This window comes from Elephas maximus, chromosome 17 (genome assembly GCF_024166365.1).
Source record: "Elephas maximus indicus isolate mEleMax1 chromosome 17, mEleMax1 primary haplotype, whole genome shotgun sequence".
Taxonomy (NCBI): Eukaryota; Metazoa; Chordata; class Mammalia; order Proboscidea; family Elephantidae; genus Elephas; species Elephas maximus.
This window is the reverse complement of record NC_064835.1, coordinates 17,076,717-17,104,358: the sequence shown is the minus strand read 5'-3', so window position 1 is coordinate 17,104,358 and position 27,642 is coordinate 17,076,717.

The window sequence follows — 27,642 nt, the reverse complement described above, 5'->3', positions numbered from 1 at the left end:
AGGTAACCACAAAAAGGTATAACAACTCTATAACTCAAGATAAAAACCAAGAAAAACGTAACGACTCAACTAACATAAAGTCAAGCACTATGAAAATGAGGATCTCACAATTTACTAAGAAAAACGCCTCAGCACAAAAAAGTATGTGGAAAAATGAAATTGTCAACAACACACATAAAAAGGCATCAAAATGACAGCACTAAAAACTTATTTATCTATAATTACCCTGAATGTAAATGGACTAAATGCACCAATAAAGAGACAGAGAGTCACAGACTGGATAAAGAAACACGATCCATCTATATGCTGCCTACAAGAGACACACCTTAGACTTAGAGACACAAACAAACTAAAACTCAAAGGATGGAAAAAAGTATATCAAGCAAACAATAAGCAAAAAAGAGAGGAGTAGCAATATTAATTTCTGACAAAATAGACTTTAGACTTAAATCCACCACAAAGCATAAAGAAGGACACTATATAATGATAAAAGGGACAATTGATCAGGAAGACATAACCATATTAAATATTTATGCACCCAATGACAGGGCTGCAAGATACATAAATCAAATTTTAACAGAATTGAAAAGCGAGATAGATACCTCCACAATTATAGTAGGAGACTTCAACACACCACTTTCGGAGAAGGACAGGACATCCAGTAAGAAGCTCAATAGAGACACGGAAGATCTAATTACAACAATCAACCAACTTGACCTCATTGACTTATACAGAACTCTCCACCCAACTGCTGCAAAGTATACTTTTTTTTCTAGCACACATGGAACATTCTCTAGAATAGACCACATATTAGGTCATAAAACAAACCTTTGCAGAGTCCAAAACATCGAAATATTACAAAGCATCTTCTCAGATCACAAGGCAATAAAACTAGAGATCAATAACAGAAAAACTAGGGAAAAGAAATCAAATACTTGGAAAATGAACAACACCCTTCTGAAAAAAGACTGGGTTATAGAAGACATTAAGGAGGGAATAAGGAAATTCATAGAAAGCAACGAGAATGAAAATACTTCCTATCAAAACCTCTGGGACACAGCAAAAGCAGTGCTCAGAGGCCAATTTATATCAATAAATGCACACATACAAAAAGAAGAAAGAGCCAAAATCAGAGAACTGTCCCGACAACTTGAACAAATAGAAACTGAGCAACAAAAGAATCCATCAGGCACCAGAAGAAAACAAATAATAAAAATTAGAGCTGAACTAAATGAATTAGAGAACAGAAAAACAATTGAAAGAATTAACAAAGCCAAAAGCTGGTTCTTTGAAAAAATTAACAAAATTGATAAACCATTGGCTAGACTGACTAAAGAAATACAGGAAAGGAAACAAATAACCCGAATAAGAAATGAGAAGGACCACATCACAACAGAACCAAATGAAATTAAAAGAATCATTTCAGATTATTATGAAAAATTGTACTCTAACAAATTTGAAAACCTAGAAGAAATGGATGAATTCCTTGAAAAACACTACCTACCTAAACTAACACATTCAGAAGCAGAACAACTAAATAGACCCATAACAAAAAAAGAGATTGAAACGGTAATCAAAAAACTCCCAACAAAAAAAAGTCCTGGCCCGGACGGCTTCACTGCAGAGTTCTACCAAATTTTCAGAGAAGAGTTAACACCACTACTACTAAAGGTATTCCAAAGCATAGAAAATGACGGAATACTACCCATCTCATTCTATGAAGCCACCATCTCCCTGATACCAAAACCAGGTAAAGACATTACAAAAAAAGAAAATTATAGACCTATATCCCTCATGAACATTGATGCAAAAATCCTCAACAAAATTCTAGCCAATAGAATCCAACAACACATCAAAAAAATAATTCACCCTGATCAAGTGGGATTTATACCAGGTATGCAAGGCTGGTTTAATATCAGAAAAACCATTAATGTAATCCATCACATAAATAAAACAAAAGACAAAAACCACATGATCTTATCAATTGATGCAGAAAAGGCATTTGACAAAGTCCAACACCCATTTATGATAAAAACTCTTACCAAAATAGGAATTGAAGGAAAATTCCTCAACATAATAAAGGGCATCTATGCAAAGCCAACAGCCAATATCACTCTAAATGGAGAGAACCTGAAAGCATTTCCCTTGAGAACGGGAACCAGACAAGGATGCCCTTTATCACCGCTCTTATTCAACATCGTGTTGGAAGTCTTAGCCAGGGCAATCAGGCTAGACAAAGAAATAAAAGGTATCCGGATTGGCAAGGAAGAAGTAAAGTTATCACTATTTGCAGATGACATGATTATATACACAGAAAACCCTAAGGAATCCTCCAGAAAACTACTGAAACTAATAGAAGAGTTTGGCAGAGTCTCAGGTTATAAAATAAACATACAAAAATCACTTGGATTCCTCTACATCAACAAAAAGAACACCGAAGAGGAAATAACCAAATCAATACCATTCACGGTAGCCCCCAAGAAGATAAGATACTTAGGAATAAATCTTACCAAGGATGTAAAAGACCTATACAAAGAAAACTACAAAGCTCTACTACAAGAAATTCAAAAGGACATACTTAAGTGGAAAAACATACCTTGCTCATGGATAGGAAGACTTAACATAGTAAAAATGTCTATTCTACCAAAAGCCATCTATACATTTAACGCACTTCCGATCCAAATTCCAATGTCATATTTTAAGGGGATAGAGAAACAAATCACCAATTTCATATGGAAGGGAAAAAAGCCCCGGATAAGCAAAGCACTACTGAAAAAGAAGAAGAAAGTGGGAGGCCTCACCTTACCTGACTTCAGAACCTATTATACAGCCACAGTAGTCAAAACAGCCTGGTATTGGTACAACAACAGACACATAGACCAATGGAACAGAATTGAGAACCCAGACATAGATCCATCCACGTATGAGCAGCTGATATTTGACAAAGGACCAGTGTCAATTAACTGGGGAAAAGATAGCCTTTTTAACAAATGGTGCTGGCATAACTGGATATCCATTTGCAAAAAAATGAAACAGGACCCATACCTCACACCATGCACAAAAACTAACTCCAAGTGGATCAAAGACCTAAACATAAAGACTAAAACGATAAAGATCATGGAAGAAAAAATTGGGACAACCCTAGGAGCCCTAATACAAGGTATAAACAGAATACAAAACATTACCAAAAATGATGAAGAGAAACCCGATAACTGGGAGCTCCTAAAAATCAAACACCTATGCTCATCTAAAGACTTCACCAAAAGAGTAAAAAGACCACCTACAGATTGGGAAAGAATTTTCAGCTATGACATCTCCGACCAGCGCCTGATCTCTAAAATCTACATGATTCTGTCAAAACTCAACCACAAAAAGACAAACAACCCAATCAAGAAGTGGGCAAAGGATATGAACACACATTTCTCTAAAGAAGATATTCAGGCAGCCAACAGATACATGAGAAAATGCTCTCGATCATTAGCCATTAGAGAAATGCAAATTAAAACTACGATGAGATTCCATCTCACACCAGCAAGGCTGGCATTAATCCAAAAAACACAAAATAATAAATGTTGGAGAGGCTGCGGAGAGATTGGAACTCTCATACACTGCTGGTGGGAATGTAAAATGGTACAACCACTTTGGAAATCCATCTGGCGTTATCTTAAACAGTTAGAAATAGAACTACCATACAACCCAGAAATCCCACTCCTCGGAATATACCCTAGAGATACAAGAGCCTTCATACAAACAGATATATGCACACCCATGTTTATTGCAGCTCTGTTTACAATAGCAAAAAGTTGGAAGCAACCAAGGTGTCCATCAACGGATGAATGGGTAAATAAATTGTGGTATATTCACACAATGGAATACTACGCATCGATAAAGAACAGTGACGAATCTCTGAAACATTTCATAACATGGAGGAACCTGGAAGGCATTATGCTGAGCGAAATGAGTCAGAGGCAAAAGGACAAATACTGTATAAGACCACTATTATAAGATCTTGAGAAATAGTAAACCTGAGAAGAACACATACTTTTGTGGTTACGAGGGGGGGAGGGAGGGAGGGTGGGAGAGGGTTTTTTTATTGATTAATCAGTAGATAAGAACTGCTTTAGGTGAAGGGAAAGACAACACTCAATACATGGAAGGTCAGCTCAATTGGACTGGACCAAAAGCAAAGAAGTTTCCGGGATAAAATGAATGCTTCAAAGCTCAGCGGAGCAAGCGCGGGGGTCTGGGGAACATGGTTTGCGGGGACTTCTAAGTCAATTGGCCAAATAATTCTATTATGAAATCATTCTGCATCCCACTTTGAAATGTGGCGTCTGGGGTCTTAAATGCTAACAAGCAGCCATCTAAGATGCAGCAATTGGTCTCAACCCACCTGGAGCAAAGGAAAATGAAGAACACCAAGCCCACATGACAACTAAGAGCCCAAGAGACAGAAAGGGCCACATGAACCAGAGACCTACATCATCCTGAGACCAGAAGAACTAGTTGGTGCCCGGCCACAATCGATGACTGCCCTGACAGGGAGCTCAGCAGAGGACCCCTGAGGGAGCAGGAGAGCAGTGGGATGCAGACCCCAAATTCTCATAAGAAGACCAAACTTAATGGTCTGACTGAGACTGGAGGAATCCCGGCGGTCATGCTCTCCAGACCTTCTGTTGACACAGGACAGGAACCATCCCTGAAGACAACTCATCAGACATGAAAGGGACTGGTCAGCGGGTGGGAGAGAGACGCTGATGAAGAGTGAGCTAATTATATCAGGTGTACACTTGAGATTGTGTTGGCAACTCTTGTCTGGAGGGGGGATGGGAGGATAGAGAGAGAGGGAAGCCGGCAAAATTGTCAAGAAAGGAGAGACTGAAAGGGCTGACTCAAGACGGGGAGAGTAAGTGGGAGTAGGGAGTGAGATGTATGTAAACTTATATGTGACAGACTGATTGGATTTGTAAACGTTCACTTGAAGCTTAATAAAAGTTATTATAAAAAAAAAAAAAAATTCTAGCCAATAGAATCCAACAACACATCGAAAAAATAATTCACCCTGATCAAGTGGGATTTATACCAGGTATGCAAGGCTGGTTTAATATCAGAAAAACCATTAATGTAATCCATCACATAAATAAAACAAAAGACAAAAACCACATGATCTTATCAATTGATGCAGAAAAGGCATTTGACAAAGTCCAACACCCATTCATGATAAAAACTCTTACCAAAATAGGAATTGAAGGAAAATTCCTCAACATAATAAAGGGCATCTATGCAAAGCCAACAGCCAATATCACTCTAAATGGAGACAACCTGAAAGCATTTCCCTTGAGAACGGGAACCAGACAAGGATGCCCTTTATCACCGCTCTTATTCAACATCGTGTTGGAAGTCTTAGCCAGGGCAATTAGGCTAGACAAAGAAATAAAAGGTATCCGGATTGGCAAGGAAGAAGTAAAGTTATCACTATTTGCAGATGACATGATTATATACACAGAAAACCCTAAGGAATCCTCCAGAAAAGTACTGAAACTAATAGAAGAGTTTGGCAGAGTCTCAGGTTATAAAATAAACATACAAAAATCACTTGGATTCCTCTACATCAACAAAAAGAACACGGAAGAGGAAATAACCAAATCAATACCATTCACAGTAGCCCCCAAGAAGATAAGATACTTAGGAATAAATCTTACCAAGGATGTAAAAGACCTATACAAAGAAAACTACAAAGCTCTACTACAAGAAATTCAAAAGGACATACTTAAGTGGAAAAACATACCCTGCTCATGGATAGGAAGACTTAACATAGTAAAAATGTCTATTCTACCAAAAGCCATCTATACATTTAACGCACTTCCGATCCAAATTCCAATGTCATATTTTAAGGGGATAGAGAAACAAATCACCAATTTCATATGGAAGGGAAAGAGCCCCCGAATAAGCAAAGCACTACTGAAAAATAAGAAGAAAGTGGGAGGCCTCACCTTACCTGACTTCAGAACCTATTATACAGCCACAGTAGTCAAAACAGCCTGGTATTGGTACAACAACAGACACATAGACCAATGGAACAGAATTGAGAACCCAGACATAGGTCCATCCACGTATGAGCAGCTGATATTTGACAAAGGACCAGTGTCAATTAACTGGGGAAAAGATAGCCTTTTTAACAAATGGTGCTGGCATAACTGGATATCCATTTGCAAAAAAATGAAACAGGACCCATACCTCACACCATGCACAAAAACTAACTCCAAGTGGATCAAAGACCTAAACATAAAGACTAAAACGATAAAGATCATGGAAGAAAAATTAGGGACAACCCTAGGAGCCCTAATACAAGGTATAAACAGAATACAAAACATTACCAAAAATGATGAAGAGAAACCCGATAACTGGGAGCTCCTAAAAATCAAACACCTATGCTCATCTAAAGACTTCTCCAAAAGAGTAAAAAGACCACCTACAGACTGGGAAAGAATTTTCAGCTATGACATCTCCGACCAGCGCCGGATCTCTAAAATCTACATGATTCTGTCAAAACTCAACCACAAAAAGACAAACAACCCAATCAAGAAGTGGGCAAAGGATATGAACACACATTACACTAAAGAAGATATTCAGGCAGCCAACAGATACATGAGAAAATGCTCTCGATCATTAGCCATTAGAGAAATGCAAATTAAAACTACGATGAGATTCCATCGCACACCAGCAAGGCTGGCATTAATCCAAAAAACACAAAATAATAAATGTTGGAGAGGCTGCAGAGAGATTGCAACTCTCATACACTGCTGGTGGGAATGTAAAATGGTACAACCACTTTGGAAATCTATCTGGCGTTTTCTTAAACAGTTAGAAATAGAACTACCATACAACCCAGAAATCCCACTCCTAGGAATATACCCTAGAGATACAAGAGCCTTCATACAAACAGATACATGCACACCCATGTTTATTGCAGCTCTGTTTACAATAGCAAAAAGCTGGAAGCAACCAAGGTGTCCATCAACGGATGAATGGGTAAATAAATTGTGGTATATTCACACAATGGAATACTACGCATCGATAAAGAACAGTGACGAATCTCTGAAACATTTCATAACATGGAGGAACCTGGAAGGCATTATGCTGAGCGAAATTAGTCAGAGGCAAAAGGACAAATATTGTATAAGACCACTATTATAAGATCTTGAGAAATAGTAAACCTGAGAAGAACACATACTTTTGTGGTTACGAGGGGGAGAGGGAGGGAGGGTGGGAGAGGGTTTTTTATTGATTATCAGTAGATAAGAACTGCTTTAGGTGAAGGGAAAGACAACACTCAATACATGGAAGGTCAGCTCAATCGGACTGGACCAAAAGCAAGGAAGTTTCCGGGATAAAATGAATGCTTCAAAGGTCAGCGGAGCAAGGGCGGGGGTCTGGGGACCATGGTTTAAGGGGACTTCTAAGTCAATTGGCAAAATAATTCTATTATGAAATCATTCTGCATCCCACTTTGAAATGTGGCATCTGGGGTCTTAAATGCTAACAAGCGGCCATCTAAGATGCATCAATTGGTCTCAACCCACCTGGAGCAAAGGAAAATGAAGAACACCAAGGCCACACAACAACTAAGAGCCCAAGAGACAGAAAGGGCCACATGAACCAGAGACCTACATCATCCTGAGACCAGAAGAACTAGTTGGTGCCCGGCCACAATCGATGACTGCCCTGACAGGGAGCACAGCAGAGGACCCCTGAGGGAGCAGGAGATCAGTGGGATGCAGATCCCAAATTCTCATTAAAAAACCAAACTTAATGGTCTGACTGAGACTGGAGGAACCCCGGCGGCCATGCTCCCCAGATCTTCAGTTGACACAGGACAGGAACCATCCCCGAAGACAACTCATCAGAAATGAAAGGGACTGGTCAGCGGGTGGGAGAGAGATGCTGATGAAGAGTGAGCTAATTGTATCAGGTGGACACTTGAGATTGTGTTGGCAACTCTTGTCTGGAGGGGGGATGTGAGGATAGAGAGAGAGGGAAGCCGGCAAAAGTGTCAAGAAAGGAGCGACTGAAAGGGCTGACTCAAGAGGGGGAGAGCAAGTGGGAGTAGGGAGTGAGATGTATGTAAACTTATATGTGACAGACTGATTGGATTTGTAAACGTTCACTTGAAGCTTAATAAAAGTTATTAAAAAAAAAAAAAAAGACCTATACAAAGAAAACTACAAAGTACTACTATAAGAAACTAAAAAGGACCTACTTAAGTGGGAAAACATACCTTGCTCATGGATAGGAAGACTTAACATAGTAAAAATGTCTATTCTACCAAAAGCCATCTATACATACAATGCACTTCTGATCCAAATTCCAACGACATTTTTTAGTGTGGTGGAGAAATAAATCATCAACTTCATATGGAAGGGAAAGAAGCCCTGGATAAGTAAAGCATTACTGAAAAAGAAGAAGAAAGGGGGAGGCCTCACTCTACCTGATTTTAGAACATATTATACAGCCACAGTAGTCAAAACAGCCTGGTACTGGTACAACAACAGGCACATAGACCAATGGAACAGAACTGAGAACCCAGATATAAATCCATCCACATATGAGCAGCTGATATTTGACAAAGGCCCTGTGTCAGTTAATTGGGGAAAAGATAATCTTTTTAACAAATGGTGCTGGCATAACTGGATATCCATTTGCAAAAAAATGAAACAGGATCTATACCTCACACCATGCACAAAAACTAACTCCAAGTGGATCAAAGACCTAAACATAAAGACTAAAACGATAAAGATCATGGAAGAAAAATTAGGGACAACCTTAGGAGCCCTAATACAAGACAGAAACAGAATACAAAACATTACCAAAAATGATGAACAGAAACCAGATAACCGGGAGCTCCTAAAAATCAAACACCTATGCTCATCTAAAAACTTCACCAAAAGAGTAAAAAGACCACCTACAGATTGGGAAAGAATTTTCAGCTATGACATCTCCAACCAGCACCTGATCTCTAAAATTGATATGATTCTGTTAAAACTCAACAACAAAAAGACAAACAACCCAATCAAGAAGTGGGCAAAGGATATGAACATGCACTTCACTAAAGAAGATATTCAGGCAGCGAACAGATACATGAGAAAATGCTCTCGATCATTAGCCATTAAAAAAATGCAAATTAAAACTATGATGAGATTCCATCTCACTCCAACAAGGCTGGCATTAATCCAAAAGACACAAAATAATAAATGTTGGAGAGGCTGCAGAGAGATTGGAATTCTTATACGCTGCTAGTGGGAATGTCAAATGGTACAACCACTTTGGCAATCTATCTGGCGTTTTCTTAAACAGTTAGAAATAGAACTACCATACAACCCAGAAATCCCACTCCTCAGAATATACCCTAGAGAAATAAGAGCCTTTACACAAACAGATATATGCACACCCATGTTTATTGCAGCACTGTTTACAATAGCAAAAAGCTGGAAGCAACCAAGGTGTCCATCAATGGATAAATGGTTAGATAAATTATGGTATATTCACCCAATGGAATAATACGCATCGATAAAGAACAGTGATGAATCTGTGGAACATTTCATAACATGGAGGAACCTGGAAGGCATTATGCTGAGTGAAATTAGTCAGAGGCAAAAGGACAAATATTGTATAAGACCACTATTATAAGATCTTGAGAAATAGTATAAACTGAGAAGAACACATACTCTCGTGGTTACGAGGCGGGGAGGGAGTGAGGGTGGGAGAGGGTTATTTACTGATTAGTTAGTAGATAAGAACTACTTTAGGTGAAAGGAAGGACAATACTCAATACACGGAAGGTCAGCTCAACTGGACTGGACCAAAAGCAAAGAAGTTTCCGGGATAAACTGAATGCTTCGAAGGTCAGCGGAGCAAGGGCAGGGTTTTGGGGACTATGGCTTAAGGGGACTTCTAAGTCACTTGGCAAAATAATTCTACTATGAAAACATTCTGCATCCCACTTTGAAGTGTGGGGTCTGGGGTCTTAAATGCTAACAAGCGGCCATCTAAGATGCATCAATTGGTCTCAACCCACCTGGATCAAAGGAGAATGAAGAACACCAAGGCCACAGGATAACTATGAGCCCAAGAGACAGAAAGGGCCACATGAACCAGAGACTTACATCATCCTGAGACCAGAAGAACTAGATGGTGCCCGGCCACAACCGATGACTGCCCTGACAGGGAGCACGACAGAGATCCCCTGAGGGAGCAGGAGAACAGTGGGATGCAGACCCCAAATTCTCATAAAAAGACCATACTTAATGGTCTGACTGAGACTAGAAGAATCCCAGCAGTCATGGTCCCCAAACCTCCTGTTGGCCCAGGACAGGAACCATTCCCGAAGACAACTCATCAGACATGGAAGGGACTGGACAGTGGGTAGGAGAGAGATGCTGATGAAGAGTGAGCTATTTGTATCAGGTGGACACTTGAGACTGTGTTGACATCTCCTGTCTGGAGGGGAGATGGGAGGGTAGAGAGGGTTAGAAACTGGCAAAACCATCAGGAAAGGAGAGACTGGAAGGAGGGAGCAGGCTGACTCATTACGGGGAGAGTAATTGGGAGTATGGCGTAAGGTGTCTATAAGCTTATATGTGACAGACTGACTTGACTTGTAAATTTTCACTTAAAGCACAATAAAAATTATTTTTTAAAAAAATGAGGTAGAGTAAGGCCTCCCACTTTGTTCTTCTTTTTTCAGTAATGCTTTACTTATCTGGGGCCTCTTTCCCTTCCATGTGAAGTTGGTGATTTGTTTCTCCATCTCATTAAAGAATGTCGTTAGAATTTGGATTGGAATTGCATTAAAAGTATAAATTAATTTCTGTAGAACAGACATTTTTATAATGTTAAGTCTTCCTATCCATGAGCTACATATGTTTTTCCACTTATGTATGTCTCTTTTGGTCTCTTGCGAAGTGTATTGTAGTTTTCTTTGTATAAGCCTTTTACCTCTCTAGTAAGAGTTTTTTTATTTTATCTTCTTGGGGGCTACTGTAAATGGTATTGATTTGGTAATTTCCTTTTCAATGTTCTTTTTGTTGGTTTAGAGGAATCCAACTGATTTTTGTATGTTTATCTTGTAATCTGAAACTCTGGTGAACTATTAGTTTCAGTAGTTTTCTTGAGGATTCCTTAGGGTTTTCTGTGTATAAGACCATGTCATCTGCAAATAGAGATAATTTTACTTCTTCCTTGCCAACCTGGATGCCCTTTATTCCTTTATCTAGCCTAATTGCTCTGGCTAGGACCTCCAGCACAATGTTGAATAAGAGCGATCATAAAGGGCATCCTTGTCTGGTTCCCGTTCTCAAGGGAAATGCTTTCAGGCTCTCTCCATTTAGAATGATGTTGGCTGTTGGCTTTGTATAGATGCCCTTTATTATGTTGAGGAATTTTCTTTCAATTCCTATTTTGCTGAGAGTTTTTATCATGAATGGGTGTTGAACTTTGTCAAATGCCTTTTCTGTGTCAATTGATAAAATCATGTGGTTTTTGTCTTTTATTTACGTGATGGATTACATTAATTGTTTTTCTAATATTGAACCATTCCTGCATACCTGGTATGAATCCCACTTGGTCATGGTGAATTATTTTTTTGATATGTTATTAAATTGTATTGGCTAGAATTTTGTTGAGGATTTTTACATCTAAGTTCATGAGGGATATACATCTGTAATTTTCGTTTTTTGTGCTGTCTTTACCTGGTTTTGTATCAGGGATATGGTGGCTTCATAGAATGAGTTTGGTAGTATTCCATCCTTTTCTATGCTCTGAAATACCTTTAGTAGTAGTGGTGTTAACTCTTCTCTGAATGTTTGGTAGAGCTCTGCAGTGAAGCCCTCTGGGCCAGGGCTTTTTTCTTTTTGGGAGTTTTTTTATTACCTTTTCAATCTCTTCCTTTGTTATGGGTCTATTTAGTTGTTGTACCTCTGTTTGTGTTAGTTTAGGTAGGTAGTGTGTTTCTAGGAATTCAACCATTTCTTCTAGGTTTTCAAATTTGTTTGAGTATAGTTTTTCAGAGTAATCTGATATGATTCTTTTAATTTCAGTTGGGTCTGCTGTAATATAGCCCAACTCATTTCTTATTTGGGTTATTTGCTTCCTCTCCTGTTTTTCTTTAGTCAGTCTGGCCAATGGTTTATCAGTTTTGTTGAGTTTTTCAAAAAACCAGCTTTTGATCTGGTTAATTCTTTCAGTTGTTTTCCTGTTTTCTATTTAGCTCGGCTCTAATTTTTACTGTTTTCTTCTGGTGCCAGTGGGTTTCTTTTGTTGCTTTCTTTCTATTTGTTCAAGTTGTAAGGATAGTTCTTTGATTTTGGCCCTTTCTTCTTTTTGGATGTGTGCCTTTATTGATATAAATTGGCCTCTGAGCACCGTTTTTGCTGTGTCCCAAAGGTTCTGATAGGAAGTCTTTCATTCTCACTGGATTCTATGAATTTCTTTATTCCCTCCTTAACGTCTTCTAGAATCCAGTCTTTTTTGAGCAGGGTATTGTTCAGTTTCCAAGTGTTTGATTTCTTTTTCCTGCTTTTCCTGTTATTGTTTTCCACTTTTATGCCCATATGGTTAGAGAAGATGCTTTGTAATATTTCAAAGTTTTAGATTCTGCTAAGGCTTGCTTTATGACCTAACATGTGGTCTATTCTAGAGAATGTTCCATGTGCACTAGACAAGAAATTATACTTGGTTGCTGTTGGGTGGAGTGTTCTGTAATTGTCTATGAGGTCAAGTTGGTTGATTGTGGCATTTAGATCTTCCGTGTCTTTATTGAGCTTCTTTTTGGATGTCCTGTCCTTCACCGAAAGTGTTGTGTTGAAGTCTCCTACTATTATTGTGGAGCTGTATATCTCACTTTTCAATGCTGATAGAGTTTGTTTTATGTATCTTGCAGTCCTGTCATTGGGTGTGTAAACATTTATTATGGTTATATCTTCTTGGTATATTGTCCCTTTAATCATTAGTGTCCTTCCTTATCCTTTACAATGGATTTAACTTTAAAGTCTATTTTGTCAGAAATTAATATTGCCACTCCTGCTCTTTTTTGATTGTTGTTTGCTTGATATATTTTTTTCCATCCTTTGAGTTTTAGTTTGTTTGTGTCTCTAAGTCTAAGGTGTGTCTCTTGTGGGCAGCATATAGATGGACCGCGTTTTTTAATCCATTCTGCCACTCTCTGTCTCTTTATTGGTGCATTTAGTCCATTGACATTCAGAGTAATTGTGGATAGGTATGAATTTAGTGCTATCACTTTGATGTCTTTTTTTGTGTGTTGTGTTGTTGACAGTTTCTTTTTCCCACTAAATTTTATGTGCTGCGTAGATTATCTTTATATATTGTCCTTTCCTCATATTTGTTGTTGTTGATTTTGTCTTTGCTGAGTCTCTATTTTTTTCTTGTATTTTATTTTGATAAAAAGGATTGTTTGTCTCCTTTGTGGTTACCTTATTACATACCCCTATTTTTCTAAATTTAAACCTAACTTTTATTTTTTTGTATCACCATATCTTCCTCTCCATATGGAAGGTCTATAATTACATTTCTTAGTCCCTTGTTATTGTTTTAATGTTGTCTTCTTTTATATAGCATAGCTGTTAAGCTGTGTTGAGCTTTTCTTTTTTAATCTTGCTTTGTTTTTTGTTTTTTATTTCCTTGTCTAGGTTGACTTCTGATTGCTCTGCCCAGTGTTCTAGTCTTGGGTTGATACCTGATATTATTGATTTTCTAAGCAAAGAACTCCCTTTGGTATTTCTTGTAGTTTGGGTTTGGTTTTTATGAATTCCCTAAACTTCTGTTTATCTGGAAATGTCCTAATTCCATCTTCATATTTAAGAGACAGTTTTGCTGGATATATGATTCTTGGCAGGCAGTTTTTTTCCTTCAATTTTTTAAATAAGTCACCCCATTGCCTTCTTGCCTGCATGGTTTCTGCTGAGTAGTCCAAGCTTATTCTTATTGGCTCTCCTTTGTAGGTGACTTTTTGTTTATCCCTAGCTGCTCTTAAAATTCTCTCTTTATCTTTGGTTTTTCCAAGTTTTCTTATAATAGTGATTCATAGGTTTTTCATTGGCTAGTTTTCAGTAGATCACCAGGCCTTTCTCCCTAGTCTGTCTTATTCTGGAAGCTCTGCTGAAACCTGTCCACCATAGGTGACCCTTCTGGTATTTGAAATACCAATGGCACAGCTTGCAGCATCACCACAAAACATAAGCCTCCACAGTATGCCAAACTCACAGGTGGGCGATATGAATATATAGGCATACCTTGCAGATACTGCAGATTCAGTTCCAGACCACCACAATAAAGTGAATATTTTAATAAAGAGAGTCAGGAATTTTTTGGTTTCCCAGTGAATATAAAAGTTATCTTTACACTATACTGCAGTCTATTAGGAAACCCTGGTGGCGTAGTGGTTAAGTGCTACAGCTGCTAACCAAAGGGTTGGCAGTTCAAATCGCCAGATGCTCCTTGGAAACTCTATGGGGCAGTTCTACTCTGTCCTTTAGGGTCACTATGAATCGGAATCAACTTGAGAGCACTGGGTTTCATTGTTTGGTTTTGGCAGTCTATTAAGTGTGTAATAGCATTTTGTCTAAAAAAAAAGTACATAAAAGTAAAAAAAAAAAATTTTTTTTAAGTACATATCTTACTTAAAAATACTTGATTGAAAGTATATTAAGAAAAGGTTCTGCATCTCACCTCTGGCCTCTGGGGTCTTAAACGCTAGCAAGTGGCCATCTAAGATGTATCAATTGGTCTCAACCTACCTGGAGCAAAGGAGAATGAAGAACACCAAAGACAAGGTAAAGATGAGCCCAAGAGACAGAAAAGGCCACATAAACCAAAGATTCCATCACCCTGAGACCAGAAGAACTAGATGGTGCCTGGCTACCACGGATCACTGCCCCGACAGGGAACACAATAGAAAATCCCTGATGGAGCAGGAGAACAGTGGGATGCAGATCTCAAATTCTCGTAGAAAGGCCAGACTTGATGGCCTGACTGAGACTAGAGGGACCCTGGAGGTCATGGTCCCCAGACCCTTTGTTAGCCCAAGAATGGAACCATCCCCAAAGAGAAGTCTTCAGACAGGGATTGGATACTGGTGAGGAGTGAGCTTCTTGGCTCAAGTAGACACATGAGACTATGTGGGCAACTCCTGTCTGGTGGTGAGATGAGAAGGCAGAGGTGGACAGGAGCTGATTGATGTGACACAGGGAACACAGGGTGGAGAGGAAGAGTATGCTCTCTCATTAGGGGAAGAGCAGCTAGGAGTACATAGCCAGGTGTGTATAAGTTTTTGTATTAGAGACTGACTTGATTTGTAAATTTTCACTTAAAGCACTATAAATTTTTTAAAATATCTAAATTATAAAGAAAAAAATTACTTGATTGCTAAAAAATGCTAGCCATCATCTGAGCCTTTGGTGAGTTGTAATTTTTTTGTTGTTGAAGGGTCTCACCTCAACATTAATGACCGCTGACTCATCAGGATGGTGGTTGCTGAACGTTGGGATGGCTGTGACAATTTCTTAAAATAAGAGTGAAGTTTGCCACATCGATTGATTCTTCCTTTCATGAAAGATTTCTCTGTAGATGCTGTTTGATAGCATTTTATCCACAGTAGAACTTCTTTCAAAATTGGAGTCAATCCTCTGAAACCCTGCTGCTGCTTAATCACCTACGTTTCTGTAATATTCTAAATCCTTTCTTGTTATTTAAACAACGTTCACAGCATTTTCGCCAAGAGTAGATTCTATCTCAACGGACCACTTCCTTTGCTCATCCATAAAAAGCAGCTTCTCATCCATTACGATTTTATCATGAGATTGCAGCAATTCAGTCACATTTTCAGCCTCCACTTTTTATTCTAGTTCTCTTGCTATTTCTGCAACATCTGCAGTTACTTCCTCCACTGAAGTCTTGAACCCTCAAGTCGTCCATGAGTGTTGGAATCAACTTCTTCCAAATTCCTGTTAATGTTGATGTTTTGACCTCCTCCCATGAATCACGAATGTTCTTAATGGCATCTGGAATGGTGAACCCCTCCAGAATGTTTTCAATTTACTTTCCACAGATCCATGAGAGGAATCACTATCTGTGTCATCTATAGCCTTATAAAATATATGTCTTAAACATCAAGACTTGAAAGTTGAAATTACTCCTTGACCCAAGGGCTGCAGAATGGATGTTGTGTTAGCAGGCATGAAGACAACATGAATTTCCTGTATATCTCCATCAGAGCTCGTGGGTGACCAGGTGCATTGTTAATGAGCAGTAGTAACATTTTGAAAATATTCTTTTTTTCTGAGCAGTAGGTCTCAACAGTGGCTTAAAATATTCAGTAAAGCATGTTGTAAACAGCTGTGCTGTCATCCAGGCTTTGTTTTTCCATTTATAGAGCACAGGCAGATTTAATGTAACTCTTAAGGGCCCTAGGATTTTCAGAATGGTAAGGAGCATTGGCTTCAACTTAAAGTCACCAACTGCATTTGAGTCAGCTTGTTGATTAACTTCTCCTCTCTAGCTACGAAAGCCCCAGATGGCATCTGACTTCAAATAGAAGGCTGTTTCATCCACACTGAAAACCTGTTGTTTCATGTAACCACCTTTAGCAATTAGCTAGACCTTCTGGATAACTTGCCACAGCTTCTACATCAGCACTTGCTGCCTCACATTGTAGTGTTATATTATGGAGACGGTTTCTTCCCTTAAAATCAAGAACCAGCCTCTGCTAGCTTCAGACTATTGTTCTGTACTTTCTCTTAGCCCTCATAGCATTGAAGAGAGTTAAGGATTTGCTCTGGATCAGACTTCATCTTAAGGGAATGTTGTGGCTACTTAGTTCATCTATCTAGACCACTAAAACTTTCTTCATATCAGCAATAAGGCTGTTTTGCTTTCTTATCATCCATATGTTCACTAGAGTGGCACTTTTAATTTCCTTCAAGAAGTTTTCCATTGCATTCACGACTTGGCTAACTGGTGCAAGGGGCCTAGTTTTCTGCCTCTCAGCTTTTGACAAGCCTTCCTCACTAAGCTTAATCATCTCTAGCTTTTCATTTAAAGTGGCAGACTTGTAACTCTTTCTTTCACTTGAACACTTAGAGGCCATTGTAGGGTTATTAGTTGGCCTAATTCCAATATTGTGTCTCAGGGAATAGAGAGGCCCAAACAGAGGGACAGAGATGGGGGAACGGCTGGTTGGTGGAGCAGTCAGAACGCACACAATATTTATTAATTAAGTCCTCCGTCTTATGTGGGCACAGTTCATGGTATCCCAAAGCAATTACAATAGTAATATCTAAGAGCACTGACCATAGATCAGCATAATAGATACAATAATACTGACAAAGTTTGAAATATTGTGAAAGAATTATCAAAATGTGACACAGAGACACAAAGTGAGCACATGCGGTTGGAAAAATGGTGCTGAAAGACTCGCTTGACTCAACGTTGCCACAAACCTTCAATTTTTAAAAAAAAATAAAATGCAGTATTTGCAAAGCACAATGAAAATGAGGTATACCTGTATATAAATATGTATTATAAATGGTCTGAGTTCAAAATCCAAATTCCTAGGAAGGAGAATTAAATTGGTACAGTTAGAGTGAGATGCCCACTGTTGATTCACTTAACTGTAAGAGGAAGGGATGGCAAGGAGTCAAATCACCCCTCTCCACACAGCCACTCGGCAGGTCCTTCAGGGGCAAGCACTCTAAATAGAAGATGTAGGAGCAGGGAGAAGACAATAGGCATCTCTGAGATTATAAAGGGTCTGGACTAGTGTGGTCATTGACGTTTTATCTACATGGGCAAAGATGGGGACCTTAAGAATTGTCATGGAATGTATCATGAAAGAGCAGGTAGGGAAAGTGCTATCCTACAAATGGATGCAGAATACTAGAAGAGAGCATCATCTATCATAAAATAATGCAGTGGACAGATGGTTAAAGATCAAAAGAAGATTAAAAAAAATCACCAGGAATGAAGCAGTCACATAATTTTCTGCCCTGTACTCATGACCAGGCACTAATGAAGATGAGATTTTGAAAGTTACTGTATTCTTTCTACAAATTTAGTTGCTTAAAACAACACAAATATATTATTTTATAGTTATGTAGTCAGAATAAAACCAAAACCAAACCCATTGTGGTCGAGGCCATTCCGACTCATAGTGACCTTGTAGGACAGAGAACTGCCCCATACGGTCTCCAAGGAGCAGCTGGTGGAGGAGCAGCTGGTGGATTCAAACTGCCAAACCTTTAGTTGGTAGCTAAGATCTAAACCGCCGTGCTACCAGGGCTCCATAAGAAGTACAGGCTAAAAACAAGGTTTTACCAGTACTGTATCCTTCTCCAGGGGCTCTAGGGGAGAATTTGTTTTCTGCTCCTTTGAATTGTTGGCAGAAATCAGTTCCTTTAGGTTGTAGGACCAAGGCTCCCGTTTTCTTGCTGGCTATCAGCCGAGGGTCAGTCCCAGCTTCTAGAAACTGTAAGAGGGAGGCATAACCTTAGTTCAGGACGCCCTTCCTCTACTTTCAAAGCCAGCAAGGGCAGATCAAGTCCCTCCCACATGTCAAATCTCTCCTACTGTCTCAACACTCTCTGACTTAGCCAGAAAATGTTTTCCCTTTTTAAGGACTCTGGTGATTGGACTGTGCCCACTCAGAAGACCCAGGATAATCTCACCATCTCAAATTCCTATCCTTAATCATATTTGCAAAATCCCTTTCCCATGCAAAGTAACATATTCATAGGTTGCAGAGATTAGAGCACTGACTTCTTGGGGGAGGGAAGCTATTCTGCCTACCACAGTTATATTGCTGGTGTTAATTACCCAAACCCAAAACCAAATGACCCAAGAAGGTAAAAATGAAGAACAAGATACAGTATGACTTTTTAAAGTCTGTACTAAGTATTAAAATCTCTATCTTTCATCATTTATAGCTAGAAGAATTTAAAAATCCCATAATCTGATAAAGCAGCAAAATAACTGAGAATTATATATTTCCATTAGCGATTTTTTATTTTGGAAACCCTGGTGGCATAGTAGTTAGGAGTTCAGCTGCTAACCAAAAGGTCGGCAGTTCAAATCTACCAGGTGCTCCCTGGAAACTCTATCAGGCAGTTCTACTCTGTCCTATAGGGTTTCTATGAGTCAGAATCAACTCGATGGCAACAGGATTTTCTTTTTTGTATGTTTGATTTTATTCAAATCATTGTTAAGCAAAGATGTATATAGTTGTCCCTTTGTACTGTCTTACTTTTTTTTTTTTTTTTAAATAAATTGCCATGGTACTTAAAAGCTCCATTCTGGTATGATTAGTGCACAAAATAAAATCCTGAATAAATAAGGTAATTTAAACACGATTTTGACATGTAGAACTAGCCCCAGGTTGGGTGAGGCTTCAAACTGAACATACAAAAATACTTCACAAACTCCAAAGAAACACATAAATTACTGTTTTTGATGATGATCCAGGAAACCCTGGTGACGTAGTGGTTAAGTGCTATGGCTGCTAACCGAAAGGTCAGCAGTTCGAATCCACCAGGCACTCCTTGGAAACTCTATGGGGCAGTTCTACTCTGTCCTATAGGGTCGCTATGAATCAGAATCGACTCGATGGCACTGGGTTTGGTTTTGATAATGATGATGATCATCATCAACATTGGTATAAGAACAGATAATAATAATAATAATGGTTTTGAAAATGATTTTGATTAGTTGTGTCACTTGGAAATTGTGAACTACTGGAGTTCTGGGACAGCTGGAAAGTCTTTTACTTGTCCTATAGTCAGCTATGACTAGTTGTTTTAAACTAGTTTTTTTTTTTTTTTCCAATGTGGGAGATGGTAGGGTGTAGAAATAGTCTGTAGGAATTTCAAATAATACCCTATGTGCTGGATACATTATATCCCTCCAATTATGGATGAAGGGGCATCCCTACTAGAGAATTGTAATAAATCATACAGTAAGAATAACTAAAAGTGTACATCCCAATTACATCACAGGAGTTCCCCAAAACTGCAGTAAAATACACCAAAGTATTTATTTTCAGTGGTACAACTATGTACGAATTGACTTCACTCTCAAAGTTTACTGAAAAGTAGTTGTCTATGTATGTGTGCATATGTGTGGTATATATTTTGTAGGTTTGTATTTTTATTGTGACCTTTTAAAAATCCATCATGGTCTAGAATTTCTGACCATCTCCAAGGATATTGTTTAAAGTTAACTGGGTTTCCATTTATTAACATGCTTTCTCTTCTTCAGTATTTGGCAGCAAATAGATTCTCTTCCGTTTTAAAGTGGTAATGTTGAAAATTATAAAATTTTTAGTAATCACTAATTTTTAAAGTTGTAATCTACTTTAGGTATCTCAGCCATTCCCAATGCAGATCTTGAAAATAACTGACCATCATATAACCATACAATCAATGTAAAAAGAAGGGAGCTTGAAAATAATATGCTAACTAGGAGAATTACTATATATGAGCAAAAAAATAAAATACCAAATTATTTCTGTTAGTAATGACATATGCCCTTCACATGCAGAAATATATGTATATGTCCTCCTGATGTAGGACAGAACTCTAGAAAACGAAAGTTTATAACAATCAAGCAAACACAGAACCAAGAAAAAGGCAACATTCAAACAGTAGGAAACTTTGTGGATTTTTTACTTGTCCATGCTGAACCCCTCCCTGGCTTAGGTGCCAGCTTGATGGCAACAACCTGTGATCTCAGTGTGGGACCCGGGTGCCTCATACCAGAGGGAATAGAGCAGACTTTATTCTCACGTTCTTGAGTTTATGTATTCTAACCTGTCTAGTGCCTACATGAAAGATTGGCCCGAGGTTTTTGTCTCTGTTTCCCTCTCTGAACCCACTCAGGACAGAAAAGTGGAAGGAATTGCTGAAAAACACTGTAAGGGAAACAATCAACTGATAGCCACCAGAGGCAATAGAGTATGATAGAGACGTAATATAGACCATTTTTTTTAAAGCCTCGAAGGAAAAGACGGGGAGAGAGTTTCTTCATGAAATTAGTGTTCAAAAGCACCTGTGTATATAGGATAATTCAGAAGCCATGTACATACACAGGGCAAGTACATGTTCAGAAAAGGCAAGCAAAGAGGTAGAAAAATGTAAACTACAATGAGGAGAAAATTCAATCAATTGAAACTGACCCAAAAATGACAAAGATGATAAAATTTGTAGACAAAGACATTAAAAAGTCATTTTTATATCTGTATTCCATTTGTTCAAGGTGTTAAAGGAAAGATTGAACATATTAAGTAGAAATATAAATTACAATGTTTGAAATGAAAAAATACACTAGAGGAAATTAATGGCAGATTATTCATTGCAAAAGAAAAGAGCTTCAAGACACACACACAAAAAAAAACATTGCCATTGAGTCAATTCTGATTCATAGCAACCATATAGGTCAGAGTAGAACTGCCCCATGGGGTTTCCAAGGAGTGGCTGGTAGATTCAAACTGACGACCTTTTGGTTAGTAGTTGAGGTCTTGAACACTGTACCACCAGGGTTCCTCAAGAGATAGAACAATAGAAATAATACAAAATGAAACACAGAGAAAAAACCTGAAAAAAATGAAGACAGCATCAGTGAAGTGTGAGACAACTTCAAACAGACAAATATATATGTACTTGGAGTTACTAAAGTGGGAAAGGAACTGAAAAAAAATGAAGAAATAATGATTAAAATTTTTCCAGATTTGATGAAAATTTCAAACCCAAAGATCCAAAAAGCTCAACAAACCCCACACACAAGAAACATGAAGAAAACTACACAAAATCACATTATAATCATATTGCTCAAAACCAGTGATAAAAATAATATCATAAAAGAAGTTGAAGGAGAAAGACCTGTACACATAGAGAAACAAATACAAAGTAGCAGCACATTTCCTGTCAGAAGCAGCATATTTCACCTATAGAAGATAATTAAGCAACATCTTTAAAATACTGGGGGAAAAAAACTTTGAATTTTTACCAACGAATTCATTACCCTGTAAAAATGTATTCTAAAAACAAATGTAAAATGAAGAACTTTCTCAGATATATGTATTTACTAAGTTTCTAACATATATGTATACGTGAGTATAAGATTCAACTATATATATGTATATGTATATGTATATGTATATGTATATGTATATGTATATGTATATGTATATGTATATGTATATGTATATGTATATGTATATGTATATGTATATGTATATGTATATGTATATGTATATGTATATGTATATGTATATGTATATGTATATGTATATGTATATGTATATGTATATGTATATGTATATGTATATGTATATGTATATGTAGGGTCACTATGAGTAGAAATGGACAACAGTAACAGGTTTTATACGCACACACACACACACACACACACACACATATATATTTGTTGCTGTTGTTGTTAGGTGCCATGTGAGCAGAAGTCGACTCGACAGCAACGAGTTTTACACATACAAACCCATTGTCGTTAAGTCGATTCCAACTCATAGCAGCCCCGTTGGACACAGTAGAACTGCCCCACAGAGTTTCCAAGGAGCACCCAGTGGATTCAAACTGCCAACCTTTTGGTTAACATAAGTAGCACTTAACCACTATGCCACCAGGGTTTCCAATATATGTCTATATATATATATTGAGTCATTTTCAACTCCTAGCAACCTCATGTGACAGAGTAGAAAACCATTGGGTTTTCTAGGCTGTAATCTTCATGGAGCAGATAGCCAGATGCTTCTCCCATGGAGCCTTTCAGTGGGTTCAACTTGCCAACCTTTAGATTAGCACCCGAATACTTAGCCATTGCACCATGGTTGAGCTACCAAAACAAAATGGGGAATAGGATAGGAAGACAATAGAGTCATCCATAGGATCCAGATTTGGATGAGGTCATGGAGTATATGTGTAGGAACAAACATCTGTATAATGGGGAGATTATAGCCCAAGATCAATAAACTGGAGTTTTGAACATCAGAGATTGAGTAATTTCATGTAATGGCAAAAGCCAGGTAATAAAAATGGAGTAGAAGATTTAAGAGGCAGGCAGGTGATGTTTGTTGTTCAGTAATGTTGAGTTGGTTCTGACTCATAACAACCCTAGGTACAACAGAATGAAGCACTGCCCAGTCCTGCACCATCCTCACAATTATTGTTATGCATAAACCAATCATTGCAGTCACAGTGTCAATCCATTTCATTGAGGGTTTTCCTCTTTTTTGCTGACCTTCTACTTTATTAAGCATGACATCCTTTTCAAGGGACTGGTCCCTTCTGATACCATGTCCAAGGTATGTGAGATGAAATTTTGCCATTCTCCTTTCTAAGGAACATTCTGGCTGTGCTTCTTCTAAGACACATTTGTTCCTCCTTCTGGCAGTCCATGGTATATTCAATAGTCTTCCAGATGACATCTTTGCTTTATAACACTTTAAAGAGGTCTTTTGCAGCAGATTTTCCCAATGCCATGCATCGTTTAATTTCTTGACTTCTGCCTCCATGGGCATTGATTGTGGATACAAGAAAAATGAAACCCTTGACAACTTCAATATCATCTCCATTTATCATGATGTTGCTTATTGGTCCACTTGTGAGATTTTTGTTTTCTTTATGTTGAGGTGTAATCCATACTGAAGGCTGTAGGCTTTGATTTTCAACAGTAAGTACTTCAAGTCCTCTTGGCTCTCAGCAAGCAGGATTGTGTCATGTGCTTATCACAGACTGTTAATTAGTCTTCCTCCAATACTGATGTCTCGTTCTTCTTCACATAGTCTGGATTCTCAGATTATTTGCTCAGCACACAGACTGAATAAGTATGCTGAAAGGATATAACTCTGATGTATACCTTTCTTAATTTTAAACCACACAGTATCCCCTTGTTGGTTCAAACAACTGCCTGTTGGTCTACGTACAGGTTCTGCATGAGCACAATTATGTGTTCTGGAATTCCCATTCTTTGCAATGTAATCCATAATTTCTTATGATCCACACAGTTGAATCCCTTTGCACAGTGAATAAACACAGGTAAACATCTTTCTGGTATTCTCTGCCTTCAGCCAAGGTCCATTTGACATCAGCAGTGATATCCCCCACTCCACATCATCTTCTGAATCCAGCTTGAACTTCTGGCAGGTCCCTATCAATATACTGCTGCAGCTCTTTTGAATGATCTTCAGCAAAATCTTATTTGTCTGTGATATTAATGATATTGTTCAATAATTTCTGTGTTCTCTTGGATCATCTTTCTTTGGAATAAGCAAAAATATGGATCTCTTCCTGTCGGCTGGCCAAGTAGCTGTCATCCAAATTTCTTGATGTAGAGAAGTGAGCACTTCCAGCACTGCATCCATTTGTTGAAACATCTCAACTGGTATTCTGTCAATTCCTGGAGCCTTGTTTTTTGCATATGCCTTCATGGCACCTTGGACTTCTTCCTTCAGTATCATTAGTTCCTGATCATATGCTACCTCCTGAAATGGTTGAACATCAAACAATTCTTGATGCAGTGCTCTGTGTGGCTCTGTGTATTCCTTCCATCCTCTTTTGTTGCTTCCTGCATCGTTCAATAATTTGTTCACAGAATCCGTCAATATTGAAAGTTGAGGCTTTAATTTTTTTTTCATTTCTTTCAGCTTGAGAAATGATGAACTTGTTCTTCCCTTTTTTGTTTTCTAACTCTGTGTCTTTGCACATGTCATTATAATATTTACCTTGTCTTCTCAAGCCACTCTTTGAAATCTGTTCAGCTCTTTTCATCATTTTTTCACGTTCAGTTTAACTGCTCTACATGCAAGTGCAAGTTTATTCTGATATCCATTTTGATCTTTTCTTTCTTTCCTGTCTTTTTAATGATCTTTTGCTTTCTTCATATGATGTCCTTGATGTCATTCCACAACTCATCTGCCAGTTTGTCATACTGCGGTGGCTTGCATTTTGCTGTGAAATTGGAAGCTATGCCACTGGCATTTCAAATGCTAGCAGGGCCACCCACAATGGACAGGTTTCAGTGGAGTTTCTAGACCAAGACAGGCTAGGAAGAAGGACCTGGCAATCTACTTTAAAAAAAAAAAAAAAAAAAGGCCAGTGAAAACATTATGAAAAGCAGTACAACACCGTCTGATATAGTGCCAGAACATGAGCTCCTCAGGCCGGAAGGCCCTCAAAATATCACTGGTGAAGAGCTGCCTCCTCAAAATACAGTGGGCCTTAATGATGCAGATGAAATAACACTTTTGGGACCTTCATTTGCTGACATGGCATGATTCAAAATGAGAAGAAACAGCTGCAAACATCCATTAATAATCGGAATATGGAATGTACAAAGTATGAATCCAGGAAAATTAGAAATCATCAAAAATAAAATCGGAGGCAGAGCCAGATGGCAGACTAGTCAGACACACTAAGCCATCCCACTGCAACAAAGACCTGATAAACCAAGTAAAACAGATATACATGACAATCCTGGAACCCTGAACTTTAAATGAAGGGATAAAGTATTATATTGGAAGTCACTAAGGAGAAGAAGAAACTGATAGAAAACTGGGACGGAATAGAGATATGGAGCAGAGGTACCTGGCCAAATGGCATGGCTCAGCATGGCCATCTCGGAATAAAAACAACTCTGCACGCAGAAAGGCACCTCCATGGAATTCCCACTAGGATATAGAGATATGGTGCGGACACACCCAGGACTAAGTAAGACCACGTTTGCTGGCAACAACTCAAGGAGAAGCCAAGACTCTCTCACCCAGTCAAAACAGGAGCATGCTCCTGTAACCCGCACACCTTTGGTGAACAGCAGGTATAACCACCCCATTGCAGCAACCCCGAATGTCAGAAACTACAGCAGCAAACAAACCTACTGCCCTTCTCCATCTATCCCCATCTCCCCCTGCATTCACCCTCACCTCTCTCCTCCATCCCACCGGCCATGGCTCTGAGGAGACCCAGCCTGGCCCCCAGGCCCCTTCTGCGCAGCTCTGGACACCTTCTGCTGCTGCCCATAGACCTGAGGGGAACTGACCCAGATCCCAGGCCCCTTCTCACTGGCTCTGGACAACTCCCGCCACCGCCCATGGCCCCAAAGGGACCCAGCCTAATCCCCAGGCCCCTTCCTATCACTCCAGACCCCTTCCACCTGCTGAAGCCCCTTAGGGACCCAGCCTGGCACCCAAGCACATCCCCCAGCTCAGGGCCCCTTCTGCCATCCACTTCAGCACCAAGGAGGTCTGGAAAGAACCGAAGACCCCATCCTACCATATGTGGGCCCCTGTTGCTGCCAACCTCAGCCACAAGTGGTCCCGATCCGGATGCCAGAGCTCTCCATGCCATCTCTGGATACCCCCCTGCAACTGGCTGCAGCCCCAAAGTGACCCAGCCCAGATACCAGACTCCTCCTTGCTGATTCAACCCCCCTCCCACCAGCTGCCACAGACTTGTACTGCAGACAAATGACCCATTTCTGCCCTTTCCCCCTTGCTGGATCTACCCTGCTGAACCAGAGCTGAGTGACTGATCCTACATACATGGGCAAGGTGCTGAGAACTATCGTGCCCACAGACAAACAAGCAACAAAGCAAGCCTGCCAACCCACCCACACATAACCAAACAAAACAAAGAAGTAAGACAAAACAAACAAACTTACAATCAATAAATAAAGACTTGAATGTCTTGAGACAGCAGACAACGCCAAAACATATTTAAAAAATGGGACAGTAAGTGACCAGTTAACATTCTGGCAGAAGAAAAGGTACTGAAACTACATGACACAGAATTCAAAAGTCTAATATTCAAGGCTCTCCAAGAGATTAGGAAGGAGATCAAGGAAAATACAGACAAAATCATGGAAAACACAGAAAAAATCTAGCAAAACATAGCCAATATCAAGGAAAATACAGAAAAAGCAACAGACGAATTCAGGAAAATAATACAAAAAAAAGTCAAAATAAATAAAAATTAGAAATTATACAAAAACAGCAATTAGAAATGCAAAAGACAACGAAATTTCAGAAATGAATGTAATTAAGGTTTAGGAGCAAATTTGAAGCAATAGAAGAAAGAATCAGTGAAATTGAAGACAAATACATGGATCCCACTTTGAGGAAAAAGTCGGAGAAAAGAATGAAGAAAAATGAATACAACCTAAGAACTATGCAGAACTAAACCAAGAGAAAAAAACTGCACACAATTGGAGCTCCAGAATAGAGGGAGAAAATGGAAAAGTCAGAGAGGATCATTGAAGATTTGCTGATAGAAGTCTTCTTTAATATCATGGAAGATGAAAAGCTGACCATCCAAGAAGTACAACGAACCCCATATAGAATAGATGCCAGAACAAAGTTCCCAAGACATCATAATCACATTTGCCAAAACCAAAAACAAAGAAAAAATCCTGAGAGCAGCTTGAGAAAAAAAAAAGTCACACGCAAAGGGAAAACAAAATTCCCTCTTAAATATGATGGTGAAATAGGGACATTTTCAGATAAACAGAAATTAAGGGAATTTATAAAATATAAACCAAACCTACAAGAATTATTAAAGGGAATCCTTCAGTTAG